The sequence below is a fragment of the Leopardus geoffroyi genome, chromosome C2 (genome assembly GCF_018350155.1).
Source record: "Leopardus geoffroyi isolate Oge1 chromosome C2, O.geoffroyi_Oge1_pat1.0, whole genome shotgun sequence".
NCBI lineage: Eukaryota > Metazoa > Chordata > Mammalia > Carnivora > Felidae > Leopardus > Leopardus geoffroyi.
In genome coordinates this window covers 119,358,035-119,364,531 of record NC_059333.1, presented here as the reverse complement: position 1 = coordinate 119,364,531, position 6,497 = coordinate 119,358,035, and the positions used below count along the sequence as shown (strand labels likewise).

The window sequence follows — 6,497 nt, the reverse complement described above, 5'->3', positions numbered from 1 at the left end:
ATGAAGCAAACTGAGAGGGGATTCCATCTATTGTGTCTTGTGAGTAAGCTGAAGTAGCAAGGGTAGTAAGGTAGGGAAAAAATAGGCAGTATTTTGCTCTTTCATGAATTAAATGTTTCCAATTGTAAAATTGGAAATCCAAAAATGTCTTCCAACAGTAATGGTGTTCTGTCAGTTGATGGTGGGAACATAATACAGGTCATTTTAACAAAATCTGTGACATGAGAGATGAGAGGCATGACAGAAGCTCTCTTCCTCTCTCTCTCCTTCCATGACACTGTCCTTAGAAGACAGAGGGGAGGGGCGCCTGGGTGGCTCAGTCGGTTAAGCGTCTGACTTCAGCTCAGGTCACGATCTCGCGGTTCGTGGGTTCGAGCCCCGTGTCGGGCTCTGGGCTGATGGCTCAGAGCCTGGAGCCTGCTTCCGATTCTGTGTCTCCCTCTCTCTCTGCCCCTCCCCCGTTCATGCTCTGTCTCTCTCTGTCCCAAACATAAATAAACCTTAAAAAATATTAAAAAAAAAAAAAGAAGACAGAGGGGAAAGCAGAGGAGAGAGGAAATGACAAGCTTCGTTGAGGGGGACCTAATCTATAATTCTGGGATAAGGGTAAAATAAAAGGAAGAATGTACTCACTGTCAAAGGGAAAATTCATGAGCAAGATTATTTTAAATGACAGGATTTTTTTAAAGGATGAAAGAAAAATCTACATTTTTGCAAAACACAGTAAAAAATTATCCCAGCCTTGTAAAAGGACAACATAGAGACAGAAGTAGATTATCCTAAAGTACTTTGAGAAGTCAACATGGCAGAGAAGTAGGGGCAACCTAAGTTCCCTCATCCCAAAAACACAATAGTATTGAGGCCAGAAGACTTGGAATTCCAGGAATCTGGGCTACAGAATGACAGAAACATCTCCAAAGGCCCAAGGGGACAACTTGGCAGGCCATAGACATTTTTAATCTATTCTTTTTACACCCCTTCTATATTTCCTTCCTCTTTATTTTCCTCTCTCTCTCTCTCTCTCTCTCTCTCTCTCTGGATTAAGCCATACAGTTTCTCTGATTCTCTGCCTGGTCAATTTTTTTTTCTTTTTTTTTTTCCCCCCCACCTCTGTCATTTCTCTCTTTGTATGGAATAAGGCTTCTTCCACCACCAACACCACACCTTTTTATAAATTTTTTTCCAGGATTACTCAACGAACAAATCAAAACACACATGGTGGTAGGCCCAAACCACCACTACAAGTAGGGAGATAAAGCAACCACAGTCACAACAACAGAGAGCACACCGCACACTCCAAAAACACTTCTTGAAGGACCAGGCCCTGGGCAGTTTATGACCCCTTTTTAATATAGTAGTGCTCACAGGTGCAGGACACATAATAAGCTATTACAATGCATAAGGGACAGAAAACTAACCCAAATGGTGAAACAGAAGAATTCTCCCCCCAAAGAAATTCCAGGAAGAAATGAAACTAGAGAATTTCTCAAAACAGATAAAAAACAATATATCTGAACAAGAATTTAGAGTAATAGTCATAAGATTAATCGCTGGGCTTGAAAAAAGCATTGAAGATAGCAAAGAATCTATTGTTGCAGAGATCAAGGAAGTAATAGTCACAATGAATAAATGTTGTAAATGATGTGCAAAATAAACTAGATGCAGTGAAAGCAAGGATGGAAGAAGCAGAGGGGAGAACAAATGAAATAGAAGATAAAATTATGGAAATGATGAAGCCAAGAAAAAGAGAGATAAGAAAATAATAGACCATGAGGGGAGAATTAGAGGACTAAGTGATTCAATGAAATGTAATAATATCCATGTCATAGGAGTTCCAGAAGGAGAAGAGAGAAAGGGGCAGAAGGTTAATTGAACAAATTATGGCTGAGAACTTCCCTAATCTGGGAAAGGAAGCAGACATCCAAATCCAGAGGCACAGAGAACTCCCTTCAGATTTAACAGGAATAGGTCTTATCCATGTCATATCATAGTGAAACTGTCAAAGTACAAAGAAAAAGAGAATTTTGAAAGCAGCTACGGATGAACTGGCCTTAACCTACAAGGGTAGACACATAAGGGTAGTAGCTGACTTGTCCATTGGAACTTGGCAGGCCAGAAGGGAGTGACAGGAAATATTCAATGTGTCAAATAGGAAAAATATGCAGCCAAGAATCCTTTATCCAGCAATGCTGCCATTCAGAATAGAAGGAGAGGTAAAGGCTTTCCCAGGCAAACAAAAACTGAAGGAGTTCATGACAACTAAACCAGCCCTGAAAGAGATCCTAAGGGGTACTCTCTGAGTGGAATGCTGGAAGGACTACAAAGGTCCAGAGACATTACCACAAGCATGAAACCTCACATAAACACAATGACACTAAATTCATTTCTTTCAATAATAACTCTGAATGTAAATGGACTAAATGCTCCAATCAAAAGACACAGGGTATCAGAATAGATTAAAAAAAAAAAAAAACAACAAGATCCATCTATATGCTGTCTACAAGAGACTCGTTTTAGACCTGGAAACACCTTCATATTGAAAATGAGGGGATTGAGAACCATCTATCATGCTACTGGAAGTCAAAAGAAAGCTGGAGCAGTCATACTTCTATCAGACAAACTAGATTTTAAACTAAAGGCTGTAACAAGAGATGAAGAAGGGCATTACATCATAATTACAAGGTCTGTCCATCAAGAAGAGATAACAATTGTAAATATTTATGCCCACAAATTGGTACATCCACATATACAAATCAATTAATCACAAACATAAGCAATCTTATTGATACAAATCCGGTAATTGCAGGGGATTTTAATACTCCACTTTACAGGAAGGGACAGATCATATAGGCATAAAATCAATATAGAAACAATGACCTTGAATGATACACTGGACCAGATGGACTTGACGGTTATATTCAGAACTTTACACTCAAAAGCAGCAGAATGCACATTCTTCTTGAGTGCACATGGAACATTTCCAAGATAATTCACATTCTGGGTCACAAAACAGCACTCAATAAATATAAAAGAATTGAGATCACACCATGCATATTTTCAGATCACAATGCTATGAAAGTTGAAATCAACCACATGAAAAAATTTGGAAAGCCTCCAAATGCATGGAGGTTAAAGAACACCCTACTAAAGAATGAATAAGTCAACCAGGCAATTAAAGAAGAAATTAAAAGATATATGGAGGAAAATGAAAATGTAAATACAACTGCAGCATAGGCAGTCCTAAGGAGAAAATACATTGCACTCTGGGCCTATCTCAAGAAACAAGAAAAATCCCAAATATAAAACCTAATCGCACACCTAAAGGAACTAGAAACAGAACAGCGAAGACACCCCAAACCCAGCAGAAGAAGAGAAATAATAGAGATTAGAGCAGGAATAAGCAATATAGAATCTAAAAAAAAAAAAAAAAAAACAATAACAAAACAGTAGAACATCACTGAATCTATGAGCTGATTCATTGAAAAAATAAACAAAATTAATAATCCCCTAGCTAGACTTCTCAAAAAGAAAAAAGAACCCAAGTAGAAAAATGATGAATGAAAGAGAAGAGATCATGACCAACACCACAGAAATACAAACAATTATCAGATAATTCTATGAAAAATGATATGTCAACAAGCTGGACCACTTGGAAGAAATGGACAAATTCCTAGATACCCGCACACTACAAAAACTCAAATGAGAGGAAATACTAAATGGAACTGACCCATGACCAGTGAAGAAATTGAATCAGTTATCAAAAATCTCCCAACAAATAAGAGTCCTGGGCCAGATGGCTTCCCAGGGGAATTCTACCAGACATTTAAAGCAGAGTTAATACCAATCCTTCTCAAAGTGTTCCAGAAAATAGAAATGGAAGGAAAGCTTCAGGCCTCATTCTATGAAACCAGCATTACCTTGATTCCAGCACCAAAACCCCACTAAAAAGGAGAATCACAGGCCAATATCCCCAATGAACATGGATGCAAAAATTCTCAACAAGATACTAGCAAATCGATTTCAACACTATATTAAAGAATTAGTCACCATGATCAAGTAGGATTCATTCCTGGGCTCCAGGGCTTGTTTAATATTCGCAAATCAATCAATGTGATACATCACATCGCATTAATAGAAGAAAGGATAAGAACCATATGATCCTGTCAATAGAAGCAGAAAAGCATTTGACAAAATACAGCATTCTTTCTTAATAAAAACCCTCAAGAAAGTTGGGATAGAAGGAACGTATCCTAACATCATAAAAGCCATATATGAAAAGCTCACAGCTAATATCATCCTCAATAGGGAAAAACTGAGAGTTGTCCCCCTGAGATCAGGAACATGACAGGGATGTCCACTCTCACCACTGTTAATTTAAAATAGTGTTGGAAGTCCTAGCTTCAGCAATCAGACAACAAAATGAAATAAAAGGCATCCAAATTGGCAAAGAAGAAGTTTAACTTTCACTTTTTGCAGATGACATGATAGTCTACATGGAAAACCTGAAAGACTCCACCAAAAAGCTGCTAGAACTGATGCATGAATTCAGCAAAGTCACAAGATACAGAAGTGCTTTGTAATGTGAAGCAACAATGTGAATAAATATTCAATAGAAAAACCCAAAAGATGCATTTATAAAACAGTAAGAGAGGTCAAGATAAACTAGTGATATAAGAAAAAAAAAACTTGCGCCAACACATCATAAAAGTGCTGAAATAATTAGAATGAAAAGAAACGTACAGACATCTAAAATTAAATTGCTGACAACGAGGCTTGAGGTAACTGCAATGGTGATGTATGAAAAAGACAAAGGTATTAAAGTATCAGTGAGAAGCAAAATCACATGAAAGAAACAAAAATTGATCCAATTGGAAAATGATTAATTTCCTCAGTGTAGAGAACTTAGCAAATTTATCAAAATTTTGCAGGAATATAAGAGGAAAGTTCTCTGAAATAAAGAAAAGACTAATCTTTAGTATGAAAAAGTATACCTACTTCTAGAAAAATTTCATGTAGCACATTAGACACAAAGATTAATACTTTGTCATTTATAAAAATTTGTCCATGAAGAAAGAATATTTTGGACATCCATATATAAAAAAGGAAATCTTCCAAGAGAAAAAAATCAAGACAGGCTGCCTCAAGATCTTTGCAGAAACTTTCAATGCATGAGACCTTACAGTAATATGTACTAAATCCTGAAAGAAACAAAAAAGTGATCCAAATACCATAGTCAGCAAGTTGCAGTTCAATGATAAAGCAAACATTTTCAAAAGCAGAACTTAAGAGTAGCCAGGGTTTCTTGCTAAGAGATTATCTGTTTTTTTTGTTTTTGTTTTTGTTTTTGTTTTTTTTTAAACCTATCAGGAGCCTAGATGGCTCAATTGTTAAGTAGTTAAGCACCCAACTCTTTATTTCAGCTCAGGTCATCCCACTGTTCATGAGCTGGAGCCCTACGTTGGGCTCTGCTCTGACAGCATGGGACCTGCTTGGGATTCTCTTGCTCCATCTCTCTTTGCCCCTCCCTTGCTTGCTCTCTCTCTGTCTCTCTCATTCAAAATAAATAAAATGCATTCTTTAAAAAAATCTAAAAAAAATAGGGTTCATTTTAGTAAAACAACAAATAAGAAAAATATGCTGCATTAAAAAAGTTTACATAGAGACACCTGGGTGGCTCAATCGGTTAAGCGTCCAACTTTGGCTCAGGTCATGATCTCGCTGTTAATGAATTTGAGCTCCGCGTCAGACTGTGTGCTGAGAGCTCAGAGCCTGGAGTCTGCTTTGGATTCTGTGTCTCCTTCTCTCACTGCTCTTCCCCTACTCGTGCTCTGTTTCTCTCTCAAAAATAAATAAACATTAACAAATTATTTTTTCAAAAAGTTTATATAGACCACTGAATCTTCTGTAGTGTTGAAGAAATTCTACTATTCCTAAGAATCTCAGTGCACAACAGGTGGGAAATGTTATAAACTTGGACTCTACAAAACTGTAGTATAACTAACAGAAAGTAAGTGGTTATTGTTCAGTATTTCATGAAAGAAATTCAACACTACTGTCTGTAATTGAAATCTATAGTTAAAGACTGCCTCCTTCCCGTAATACAAAATTTGTTTTCTCAATTGTATAAGACTCTTTTAAGAAATACATCTTTTGGTGAAGATATATTTATTTGAATATTGGCAGTTGCTTTAGTTTCTTTCTATCTATATCAAATAACAGTATCTCTACTACTTTTCACTTAAGAGAGTAGGAAACCATATTTTCTTTCTGTATGCATGATTAAAAAGATGGCTGGAATGATTTTTTTTTAAGTTGGAAGGATGCTGGATTGCTTATATTCCTTAAAATGAGTATAAGAATGTATTAGTTTTATTTATGCAAAAATATTTTCAAAATGTTGGTTTCAGTCTATAGTTTTTAATTATAGATTTCTTCACCATTTGATTACTTGCATATCTATGCATTACTCTGATAAATAAACAAAAGGAGTATGTTTA

General features: G+C 36.4%; 1 long non-coding RNA gene across 1 annotated transcript; it reads left to right on the top strand.

Moving 5' to 3' along the window:
- Nucleotides 1-292: 292 nt before the first annotated feature.
- LOC123576173 lies at nucleotides 293-5,839 on the top strand. Its single transcript, XR_006701204.1, has 2 exons — nucleotides 293-347; nucleotides 5,707-5,839. It is a non-coding gene; the product is annotated as an uncharacterized LOC123576173 (long non-coding RNA).
- Nucleotides 5,840-6,497: the final 658 nt, after the last annotated feature.